This window comes from Haliaeetus albicilla, chromosome 21 (genome assembly GCF_947461875.1).
Source record: "Haliaeetus albicilla chromosome 21, bHalAlb1.1, whole genome shotgun sequence".
Taxonomy (NCBI): domain Eukaryota; kingdom Metazoa; phylum Chordata; class Aves; order Accipitriformes; family Accipitridae; genus Haliaeetus; species Haliaeetus albicilla.
Genome location: NC_091503.1, coordinates 19,671,448 through 19,683,911, shown reverse-complemented (window position 1 = coordinate 19,683,911; position 12,464 = coordinate 19,671,448). Strand labels below are relative to the sequence as shown.

General features: G+C 42.7%; 1 long non-coding RNA gene across 1 annotated transcript in view; it reads left to right on the top strand.

Annotated features, from left to right (window-relative positions):
• Positions 1–8,538, top strand: part of LOC138690331 (uncharacterized) — a 76,240-nt gene extending 67,702 nt beyond the window's left edge. The window contains exon 5 of the long non-coding RNA XR_011329169.1: positions 8,082–8,538. This is a non-coding gene — a long non-coding RNA (uncharacterized lncRNA). The remainder of the gene's footprint in view (positions 1–8,081) is intronic.
• The last annotated feature ends 3,926 nt before the right edge of the window (positions 8,539–12,464 follow it).

Below are 12,464 nucleotides of genomic sequence, written 5' to 3'. Positions count from 1 at the left end.
CTCACTGAATCTTCTGGTTCTCTCTTCCATGATCAAATGCTTCATGATAACACTTCACTAAGTCAAATCTCTGACTTTGGTTCCTTTTGTATAGTCATCAGTGCCAACCCCAGTGCTCTGTTCACTTGCTTTTCTTCACTCTTGCTGGCTGGTATGTTATCTCCCAGCCTGTGTGTATCTCCTTTTTCTCATTCAAATTCTTCCTCAAAGTGCATTTCATCAGAGCCGTTGTCACCAGCCTGCCCTCACCATTCTATTATTATTTACAGGCCCTTTAATGATAGGAGGAAAAGTAGAAAGCAAAAAGAAAACGAATGGGAACATTGTAAGTTGTCACTTTCTCTGCATCTTCAAAAGATTCTTTTGACATCCATTGCTCTTCAGGATAAAGTAGGACAGCATTTGCCTTGTAGAGCACCACAAACACTACTGGTGCCTAACAAATATTGGTAATAACTGTAACTGGTCCTTTCTACTAAGCAGTCACTAGGAACTGTGTACGTATAGGGGTTGTATAATCAGGCTGCTGTCTCAGGGGCTTGCTGTCAGTATCTCCATCTCCCTTGTGAGCAGCAGAGAATGACTATGTATTAATAATGAGCTATGAGATGCTTGAGATTTTCATCTCCTTGCTAATGAGAAAAAGCCAAAGGAAACGTATGTAAGAGGTCCTTGTCTGAAGCGAAGGCAAGATGCCATTTTCATGCAGTTCTAAAACACTCTTTAGACTCTTTGCTTGTAATGTATAAGAAGCTGCTGTGGCATACACAGTCAATGTGGACAAGAAACAAAGGGGTCACTTATGTGGGACATGAATACTATTTCCCGAGGTACTCATGCTGCCAGTTATTCACTTGCTGGCTGAAGAAGTGGGATTCTACTACCGACTTCAGCAGAAGGGGAGTTTGGTCTGCACTTCCCATTTCAAAAGTTGGTCGAGGAAGATATTAAGCCCTTTGAAAAATGTGGCTCCAGTGCTGAACAAAATAGGTTACAGAGAGTGGCTGAAGAATTAAGTCACTTTCATAAATGTGTTTTGAGCTGTAAGAAAGACCAGATCATTCAGTGGTTTTCTTCTTTCAGCTTTCAGCATAAACTGGGGATTTGGTGAATGGCTTATCTGAAGACAAGGTCCTTGTTCTGCATCTTAATTTCATGGCAGGAGAATGTATGCCCATGCTTCAAATCAATGTAGATTTTTAATGGCTTACAAATAGCTTACCACACCAGATTGTAGTATGTAACAGCAGCAGCTCCCTGGTGCAGTTCAGAATAGTATACAACCTGTTACAGTGGAATATGGACACAATAGGATCAAATGAACTTTCAGCAAGGAAGGAACAATTAGAAAGAGTATCTGAAAGTCCATTTGTGCTACACTAAAATCTTTGTTCTTCAGTAAGAATACTATTAAATTATAAAACTCCCTTTATGTCAAATAAGGAGTTCTCTCTTGGGTTTGGGGGTTTTTTTTGGGGGGGGGACAGGGACCGGGCCAGTGGTTGGTTGGGGTTTTTTTGTTGTTGTTTTGTTTTGTTTTGTTTTTTTCCCTGAGGACTGCTACCAGCTATTCAACATTTTAGCTTACAAAGAAAGCCTGTTTCTCCACAGTCGGTCTGAATTCTCTTTTCCAAAAGATTTAAAACAGAGCAGTGCCAGAAACATTAGAAGGCTTCTTTCTGTGAAACTGCACTTTTTTTTTTTTTTTAACAAAATAGAATTCTGAACAGATCAGGAGTACTTTTACTGGGGATATAAAAGCGGAGAATACCTAGTCTGAAAGTGTCTTCACCATATTGCTTTTGTGGTCACTTGTACCAGTGGAGAATACTCAGTTTTAGCAGCACTTCTTTACCCATTCAATACAGATCTAAACAGCAATACAAGGTGTGGGGAAGCTCTTGGAATTCAGCTTGTTGATGCTGTCTGCAGTTCATGTTGGCAGAGTTCCCAGCAGAGGTTTTATATCTGCTAGCTTTGATCATACATACAATATCTCATTCCAAAGTAAGGGACAAAACCAAATTTGTATATAACTTCTAATGGTAAAAACTACTCCACTATCAAAAGTAGGAAATATTTTTTTTTGCAATTATTTTTTACTTCATAAAGCAAATGATACACTGTTACTTAGGTCTGCAAGTGAGTTTTCTCGTCTGTCGCACATGAAACCTCTTGAGACATTGAACGTGTGCTTTTGCCAGTAGGCATTAACATGCTTTGCTTCCCACTCTTAGGCAACTATTTCCATTAGATCCTAATACTTTAGGCAAGAGAGAGAAAGTAAGAGACACTGAGGGAGAGCAAATTCCTCCTGAATAACACAGCTTGTTTACAAACCTTCCACAGCCTGAACTAAGCCAACGGGAGGTCTCTAAATTAGCTATTAGAAAAGCATTTCAGGATGGTTTGTGTGGTGGAATGGAATTGATAATAAAAGTTGCTTGTCTGTACCCTGTGAGCTGATTAGCTCAGGAAGAGTACACACAGTGTTACAATTAGCATTCAAAACCTATTCATCTGTACACTGGCACAGAGAACAGTCTCTGTGGGAGGCTTAACTGGGAGAATTATTCCTCCTTCTATGCTGTTTATAGTTAGTTGGGGTTTAAAGGATCCAAAGCCTTTAAAAGAGACTTGGTCTTCAGGAAATCACTGAAGATGCTAGAAGTTGAAGTGCTTGGCAATTGGCAGGACTGAAGGCAACTGCTGTATTGCTCTCTATCAAGCCTGCTGTTTTGCACTGCAAAAAAAATGTTTATCAGTAACACATCTAAAATAATGTCACTAGTCAGGATTCAGTAGCCAAGACAATAAAATGTGTTGAATGTGACAATTCTTCCTGCAGTGTTGCAGTTGCTAATAGAGATGTAAAAAAACCTAAGAAATGGAACAAATTAGTGGTCCTATAGTAATACCAGTGTGCCAATTTTTGCATGTATATTAACCAGCATTTTTAGCCCTGCATCTAAACAGGAAATTAAAATTTAAATGAATGAGGCTGAGATACTATGGAGCACCACAACTATGTGATTTCCTAACTTGGGCTGTTGCATTAACAATGCTCTTGCATGCAGTTTTATCCATACAAGGCCAAAGCCTGAACTTCCTTCTGACCATACTGTAACTGTCAGTACTAAGGAAGGTTTACAGAAACCCAAAGGATACTTACACTCTTCCCCCAACCAAATGCTATATTTGGACCCCCAGAATCCCCCATCCCTGAGTAACATGCACAAAATAAGCTACCTTCAGACATAACCTGCAGGCAGGCTTGGGGGACTGCCAGTCCCACATGCAATGTTGCATTTTGATTTGTGCATCCTAGGAGCCAAGGTTTTCAAGGACAGCATCTCCATGTGAGAGTAGCTATGGGCCATGTCAGTACTTGACAAAGTTCCCCTCGACAAAAGGAAAGACAAAAGCCTTAATGCTCTGGGGTGAAGTTGACCTAAAAACTCTCATAAACTCCCCAAGTTAATTTGGATTTTGTTTGTCTTTTGATTTCAAAAAGGTCTTACTGCATGTGTATTTTGTTACCACTGCGGTTCTTTGTTCTCCAGCTACTAAGTTACTGTCGCATTGCAGGAGCCCTGAGTGTTGTAAACACCTGTCCCAAGGGTTGAGAATCCATTCAGGCCATGCCTGACACCAGACAGATGTGGGAGCTAGAAAGGTTGCTTGGTCAGCCAGCTTGTCTTTCTACTCTTTGCAAGATTGCACCCTGCCTGAATTTCTTCCCACTAATGCCTCACCGAATACATCTTCGAGTATTACCAGGATGATACCCTCTTTGACAGTCTCTTTCAGACTCCAACTGGTTTTAGCATTCGGAAATACACTCTGAGCTTAGTCTCAGCTCTTTCTTTGTTAGCTTGCTTCTGTGTCTTAGCATCTTCTGAGATTGAGTAATTCCCTTCCTTCATTTATATTTATATTTTGAAGGTATTTATAGATTGAGGCTATGGCCCCTTGAGTTTTCTTTTCTCTAGGTTATATTTATAGACATTTGATAATCATCTCTTGTATTTTGTGCTTATCTTCCAATACTTGCATGCTGTTTGTTAGCCATTGCGTTGCTGCCTTCCCCCCCCCCTTCCCGTGATTTTACTCTGCGTTATCCCCAAAGTGGTGATACTAGGACTCATTTTACTGTAACCTTGTTAATTGAAGATGATGCAGCCCCAGTAGATATAATACATAATCTATCAACACTCCAGCCCTGAAAAACATTCTTAAACAGTGGGTATTTTCTTACCTTTTAGAAGCTTGCTGCTGTTTCTCCTGCTGCTTGGGACAGGGACTGTCTCTAGCTGTCTGTACAGTGCTCAGCACGGTGGATTTTCAGATGCCTCTGGATTCCTTTGCTGGTACTGTAATGTGAGATAATTAGAAATAAAAGCAGCAATGACTGAAAAGTGAAGAATCAAGTGTAAAGCCAGAATCTCACTAGCTCTGCTTTTGTAAGGAACTTAATTTTCACACTGAACATTCTCAAACTGCTGTAACTGTAAGAGAGTTAGAATTCGAGGTGATAATGATATGGACTTGTGCAGATTTCCCTGAACCATATGTGAGATCAGCAATCTAGGCTCATAAATTCAGTTCAGTAGCTGTGAAAGTGCCCTGAATTATTTAGTTTACTTGTCCAGTGACAACTCAGTATTATTAAAATTTTGCCAGCTACTTCATGTAAAGTTTTTTTTTCACAATAAATTTTTCCTTGTGTGCAGTTGGCATATTTTTAAACACACATGGTCAGTCATCTTTCTGCCCTCTGACTCATTTTGAGTTCTTATTTTTATAATTTTTTCTCCTGTTTCCCCAAATAACTCTGCTCTAACTTTGCCTCCAAGTTTCAGACAGAACCTTGATCATATCTTAATGATGGTATATTAATCTTATTCTGACCTTAAAATATCTTGACTTAAGAATTTGTCTGTGTGATAATGCAAACTAGATTCAAGAAAGAAGAACATAATCTCCCTCTTAGTTAACTGATTCCTTTTTTTAGCTTCTCAGAACAAGTGAAAACTTAACTTGTTCTGAAATGACTGGGGCTTTCATTTACCTCTGCCTGGGCTTTCCTCTGGTGAGAAGGCATTTTCTTAAACATTCATATCCAAAGGGAGACATGGCTGTAATTTCAAATACTGGTGAAGATCCAGCTCTTGCTGTTGTCACCACTTATGAGAAGCAGTCACAATTCACAGGACAGCTTCCTCTTGCGTGCTGAGATTCTTCAGTCTGTCTGCAGGGCACTGTGGATGGAGCGCAGACTGCTTTTCGCGTCTTCCTTGGGGGAGAAATCCTGCGGAATTCAGATTACCTGCTCTTCCTGATGAGCAGCCTCTTTGTCACTTTTACCTCAACCTTTTCGAGTAGGTCTAATAAGCCCAGGATTTTTTCTGCAGGTAACAGGACTTTGGAGTATAGGCTTGCTATTGTTAGGAGTGTCCTCTCTTTATCACCTACTAGCTTCTGATACTTGTAGAAAGATCTGAGATTTACACACACCTTGTCATGGTTTAACCCCAGCCAGCAACTAAGCACCACACAGCCACTCACTGGCTCACTCCCTCCACAGTGGGATAGGGGAGAGAATCAGAAGGGTAAAAGTGAGAAAACTCATGGGTTGAGATAAAGACAGTTTAATAGGTAAAGCAAAAGCTAAGCGCACAAGCAAAGCAAAACAAGGAATTCCTTCACCACTCCCCATCGGCAGGCAGATGTTCAGCCATCTCCAGGAAAACAGGGCACCATCACACCTAATGGTGACTTGGGAAGACAAACACCATCACTCCGAACATCCCCCCTTCCTTCTTCTTCCCCCAGCTTTATATACTGAGCATGACGTTATATGGTCTGCAGTATCCCTTTGGTCAGCTGTCCCAGCTTTGTCCCCTCCCAACTTCTTGTGCCCTCCCCAGCCTACTTGCTGGTGGGGTGAGAAGCAGAAAAGGCCTTGGCTCTGCGCAGGACTGCTCAGCAGTAATGAAAACATCCCTGTGTTATCAACACTGTTTTCAGCACAAATCCAAAATATAGCCCCTTGCTAGCTACTATGAAGAAAATTACCTCTATCCCAGCCAAAACCAGCACAGACCCTTACAGAATCTAGGAGATGAGTGAGGTATTAGAAGTATACTGATTTCTTAAGCACACTTTTCAAAGGGTAATGTAGTCCACAAGTAGCAAAGGTAATACGTGCTTGCTAAAAGGTTAGTTTGGTTTTTTCTTTTAACTTAAAAGATTTAACCTTTTAGAAGAGATGAAAAAATATATTCAGTATCAACAAATCTCATGGACCCATCTGGGATATTGCAGAGAACAGAGTGAAAGCACTTTCCTCAGCAGAGGGAAGGATGGCACAGTGACAGTATCAGTGTGCTCCTGAGCCTGCACATCCCATGCTGTTTTAACTTTTTGTGCTGCCTTGTGTCTCTGAGTGAGGGCTGAGGTCAGAAAGCCATAAAAGTCCAATGGGGTGGGGTAATTGAAAGCTTGGAAACTCATAACTAGTGATTTCAGTGACTAGTACGCCTGTAAGATTAACTTACACTTTATAGAGGAACATTTCTCCAAAAGGCTCTTTACATCATCAGATGGGATATTTTATACTAGGGTAATTAGTTTTCAAGAGTCATCATCTAAGGCTGCATTTTAAAAGTATGGCTTCTTATGTGTGCAAAAACGTAATGGCTGTAGAGCACGATTTGTGAATACATCATTGCTGGCAAACCTGGGGGACATTTGCCAAATTTTGATGCTGTTAATAGGAGCAATAAGCTAATGACATAAAATAAGACCATCACTGGATGAGGAAACAAGGAGTTATCTGCCTAGTAGGCCATTTGTATAAGGAAATGCTTATTCAAGGTTGAATATATGTTTCAAAACTTGGGAAAAAATGTTGGAATAGAAGCCTCCAATCTGCCACCACTTTGTTTATCTCCAGAAATCTAGGATGCTGCTGTAAGAATAAGGTGGGGAGATGCTGCATGAGCTTTTCTGCAGTACCATAATGTCTCTGCTTACTTCTGTAGCTAAAAAAACCAAAGCCCCTTTTGCCCCCATATTAGTTGAGAAGTGGTAACCTAAATGTAGAACAAATGAAGTGTGCTATCACTAAGGGATTTCCAAAAGGGCATTATTCTAGTGACTGTAAAAGCTGCGTGTGGCAGACTGAAAAAACACACAGATCCCCTTGTTTTATGTTGCTACAGCTTTGACAGGCCCTCTCTTGGGGTGGTTGCTCCTAAGATGCATTAATTCTAGCACTTAAGCTCCCACGTTCAGTGAAATAGAGGCATGAACTGACCTTTCCAGAAGGAAAAGGTTAATGTTAAAAAACACTGATTTCAGCAATCCATCTTCTCAAGGTAACCCTAGAGTTTATGGTTTGCTTAACTATACAGTGCTGCTGTTCCTTTGAAAAATAACTTTCTTTCTAAAGTGATCTATGTAGCTGAACCAGCATTCCCACTCATAAACTGTTCGAATTTTAATTGCCTGCTATCTATCTCATACATCTTTGTCACCTGATAGCATGGAGCAGATGCTGAGATGCATCTGCATCTTAGATGCTGCTGAGGTGGCAGAGAGAGAGAGATGTTCTCGTAAAATCTTTCTGGTAGTTCTTGCCTACGGTCATTCTGGGAGGGGCCTCGCAACACTGTGATGCATCAGGAGATGACTGTCATGGATGGGGTAGCATGATGTCCTTATCCACTTTGCATCATTTGTTTCAGTTACTCCAATTACATAACAGCCATGTTAATCAGACAACTGTGTCACATAAAGAACTTTAACTGGGGGTTGAATAGTAAATCTGAGCAAAGGAGAACTTGGGATCCCTATTAGGACCAATTCTTTACAGGGAATGTATTGAGTAGAAAAGTTTCAACTTTTCTGTTTTCAACAGAAACAGTGGAAACCTCATCACTTCAGTTACCTGAAGTGACTAGACAGGGCTCTTGAGCGATGTTGTAGGAAATTATTTTCAACTGACAATTCAGAAGCATTATCTTATCTAACAGCTGGTGTCTCTGCTTGATATCCCCTGAATCTGTCTTTTCCAGCAAGCCTGACAGCCACATCTGAGGAAAGTGGACTTTGTGACACCTGAAAGAAGTCCCTAGGCCTTGAAGCTACTAAGTGACAAGGAGATACTTCATGTCTGCCAAAAGCTTTAAAAGTGCCCCTCATGGCTGCTCTGTGGCTCTGCATGAAGCAAGACCTGCATTTGCAGGTTCTCCTGCTCTTGCTCCAGGTAACCCAGCCTCCTCCTTTCCAAATGAGCATATAATTTACATATGTGGTATGGGTGAAGTATAGACCACTATGCCAGTTCTAAAAGTTCAACTGAAATACCAATACAAGGGTATTTCATTAACTGCTTAGTGTGGTGCTCTGTGGCCACAAAGATCATTGCTCCATTTATTGCTTTGCCTTGTCGTGCTTTAAATGATTTGGGCTAATGATGCTTCCAACCGCTTCCATCAGGAGATTATTTTGCAGTTTAATGGAGTGCCAGGACATTCCTCCTGATACCACCTGACTTATATTTTTTCTTTGCTTAGCTTCATCCCATTAATTTTACTTAAAAAAGAAAAATCTTTTACAGCTTTGTGTTTTTACATGCTCTGAATATTTTTAGGCTGTTCTCGTAGTCCCCAAGTAGCCATTACTGGGAAATATTTTGTTCTTCCCTCTTGCAAACTCCATGCTGCATTTAATTGTAAGTTTGCGATTACTATGAAGATAATAAAAAGTCATTTAAATTAGAACTGATTGGAAAATATAGCCATGGGACAGGAAACCAACAGCAATGCTAGGCCAAATCCAGTAAAGCTTTTAGGCTATTAGTTTTCAAGATACTGCTAGTATTGGTGTGAAGCTGGGACTCTACGAAGGGGCTAAAAGTCTACATTAGGAGATGGGATCCCAAATGCATTGTTCGACACAAGCCTTTGTATTTCCATACATTGAAAGCCTCTTTATTTCCTGGAAATGTGTCAGAGCAGGAAGCCCTGGCTGCAGCATACATGGGGATGGCCATTTGCTGCCTTCACCCGGGACTCTGGGGGGATCACAGGGTGTGGGCTGGTGCTGTACATATTTCTTCATCCATATGTCAATGACCTTACAGAAAGTTTCAAAAAGCTCTGGTGACTGACTGAGGAGGTAGGAGGCAGAAGGGAGCCCTGATCTGCCCAGGCCCACAGCAGCCCAGGAAAGGTGGTCAGGCACAGAAGATGACTTTCAACAGAAAGAAACACCGATTTGCCCGACGTTTTGTTTCTCACGTGCATGTAGTAGCATCATGACAGTAGACATGTCTGTGCCACTGCTTCTGTTAAAAGACTTTATTATGTGTCTAGGGAGTTGAGAAGGTTTTTTGATATAAATCTCCTTTTTGAAGCTGCTAGAAGGCAAATCGCCAGTTTGAACAGAAACCAAGTGGCAACCTGGCTTGCAAACCAGGAAGCCTACAGCTTACACAAGGTGCCAAGAAAGCATTTTAAAAGGAACAAAGTGATCGTGGCAGAGGTGGATACATAATGGCAGGCAGGCTTGGTAGGTACGCAACAGTTTTCCAAACACTGTGATGGTGTAAAGTACACCTTAACACTGATAGATATATTATCCAAGCCAGCCTGAGCCGTTGGTCTAAAAGGCAAAAGGGGTTCTGAAGCAACCAGGGCCTTTAAGGCAATTTTTAGGAGGGGATGCATGCCTCAGAAATTACAGACTGATCAGGAAAAAGTATTTTAAACAAGCCTTTAAACAAGCTGGTAAAGCAATAGCGTTCACCCTTGTGTTAATTGTAATGTGAATTCCCATATCCAGCTGGCCAGTGCTCCTACATGACCACTCCAGCAGAGGCATCATCCATCACTCCTTGTACTGTGTACAAAACATCTCCTAACTATCTTAACAATACAGACTGCCCTACGTGACCATTTGCGTATGCAGGAACAGTTTATACTGACTATTTGCAGACATCTGATCTATCCACAGTTTCATCAGTTTTGCAGCAGGAACCACCTGAAAGAGTTTCTGAATGGCCAGATCCCCCACCCAGGGTGCTAATCAACATGGCAATGCACACAGATTGTGCCTATGGATCAGTCTAGGCAAAGCAGGAGATACCATGGGGAATCTTCAGGACTGTTTGAAATACCCATCTGTGGAGCTCTTGTGACAAGTAGTCGAATGCTTTGTTGTGCCAGTGTCCAGAAGTTTGGCCAGTGACCTTGTCTCCAGTCAGCCCTGGTGTTGGTCTGGTGTCTGTCCAGTGCAGAGACCTGCCAGGGAGTTCCTGTCCCAGCCTGGCCTGACCAGCCGCTTTTCTCAGGACCCAAGGAGCTGTGCCATGATGCTGCCTGGCTGGTGGTGCTGGGACTGGCTGGCTCCAACCACACACTGGAGACTGTAAAGAGAGGCAGGAAGGTCAGCAGCATGGACACACACCCCTGGGGCAGAAGAGGCCAGAGTAGTGCCCCAGTCCTCCTGGGGCAGAGAGGCTCTAATTGGGGGGTATCCAGGGAGACCCAGGTCTCCTCTTACCAGTTGTCGGGCCAGCACAGTCATCACACTCACATGAGACTGTAGTGTTCCTCAAAGTGAAGCAGTGTTGGTGCGTGCCTTTGGCAGCACAGGAGGAGCAGAGGACCAAGTGTCATGGCATGGGAAAGCAACTGGTTTGGTGGCCACAGCAGCCGCGGTTGGCAGTGATGCAAGGGAAGCTGTGAAAGACAAAGTGACCCAAGCAAGCGAATGCCCAGCAGAAGTCCCTGAGCTGGCCCCAGCTGTGTGCCAGAGCCATTGGTGAGGTGAAGAGCATGGACACAGCCCTAGGGGCATCCTCCATTGCATGGAGAACCACTTGGTCAGTGCTGGCAGAAGCATCCTTCTTCCCTTCACAGCTCAGCATCCCTGTGGGAAAGGGCTGTCCCTTTCCCTGTCCCTCTTTGCAAGACCTTCAGAGATCTGGCCAGACCAGGACTAAGGCAGTCTTATAGCGCTTCATGTCTTTTGGGTACTCTTTCACTGTTTAATGGAAATACTGCTGTAACTCCTGGAGACCAACCACAGGGAAATTTCTCTCTTCAACTGTCCCATGCAATTCCTTGCAGACCAGACAGTATTTTAAAAAACTAATGGTATTTCAAAGATTGCTGTTTAAAATAGATTTTTTTTTCCCTGTGTTATTTTTTTAAATATGTCTTCTTTTGAAAACCCTTTTCCATTTCTCATTTTTACAAAAATAAAATTTTCATGAGAAATGTTCATTTCAACAAGCCTGGTCAGATGACAGAAGCTTCCCATCAAATGCAGTGATTTTAAGGCGAGCCAGAGAAACTTGGAAAAAAACAACACATGAAGATTAGAAGCAAATTAGAAAACCACAAAATTGTATTTTTCTCAAAACCAGACAATTTTTAAGTTTTAAGAAGTCGATACTTGATTTTATTCCCTTTTTAAAATGAAAACTTGACCAATGTGTTTTTGTCCTCTTTTGAAGGTTTCTGGTTCATCTGACTGAAATCCTATTTTACTGTGAAACCAGTAGATGCTGTCCTGAACAAGACTTTGCATTTTTCCTGGATGTCTGTGGATCTATCCAACTTGGTACAAGTACATCTTTAACTGTGAGAGACCCAAGGGCACCACCATCCCCAGTGTCCCTGTCTAGTTTCCCCATGCCCAGTTTACCCTGCCACAGCCCAGGACCCCATTTCAGCACCCCGGGGCCATCAGTCCTTGCCCCAGTGATGCTGCAGCAGTGCCAGTCTCCAGCTCCGGACAGCCCTGCCCTGCCCTGCCTGGCTATGGGCCACATCCCAGCCTGGCCTTGGCCCATTCCTGCCCCCAGTGAGGTGCTTGATCCCCGGGGCTGGGGCTGCCCTTGATGCCCCCTGGTCTGCCCAGCTCCCTGGCTGGGATGGTGGGATGGGCCCTGCTGTGTTCCATGGGGAGCTGCTGCTACTCCTGGAACAGCTGGCCCTTCCTGTGCCCTGATAATTACCTTGTTTTCATTTTATTAACCTGCCAAAGGTGTGTAATGAGATGCAAAATTAAGATGAAGACCTGTCAAGAGCCAATGAGATGTGTGCTTGGGGCTGCCCTGCCTCTCCCATGTATCTCTTCTTTCCATTGCAGTGATTGATGTCATCTTTGTTCTCATCTTCTACTTTCTCCTAAAACCCTGCTTGGCTGCATACTGGAAGGGGTACACCCCTGCTGCTTCTGCTTCCTCCTGTCCGGCTTTTCATGCCCACAAGCACAGTAATTTAGACACCTGCTTTCCAGTGTCACTGCAGCAATACCTCTAATCCCAACTGTGGTTTAAAATGCTTTGGTTTCTTTCCTGGTGCTATTACAAATTCCTGGAAATGCAAACTTACTGGAAGCTCGGTGGTAAAGGAAAAGGTGCCTGATTTTTCTGCAGTTTGTCT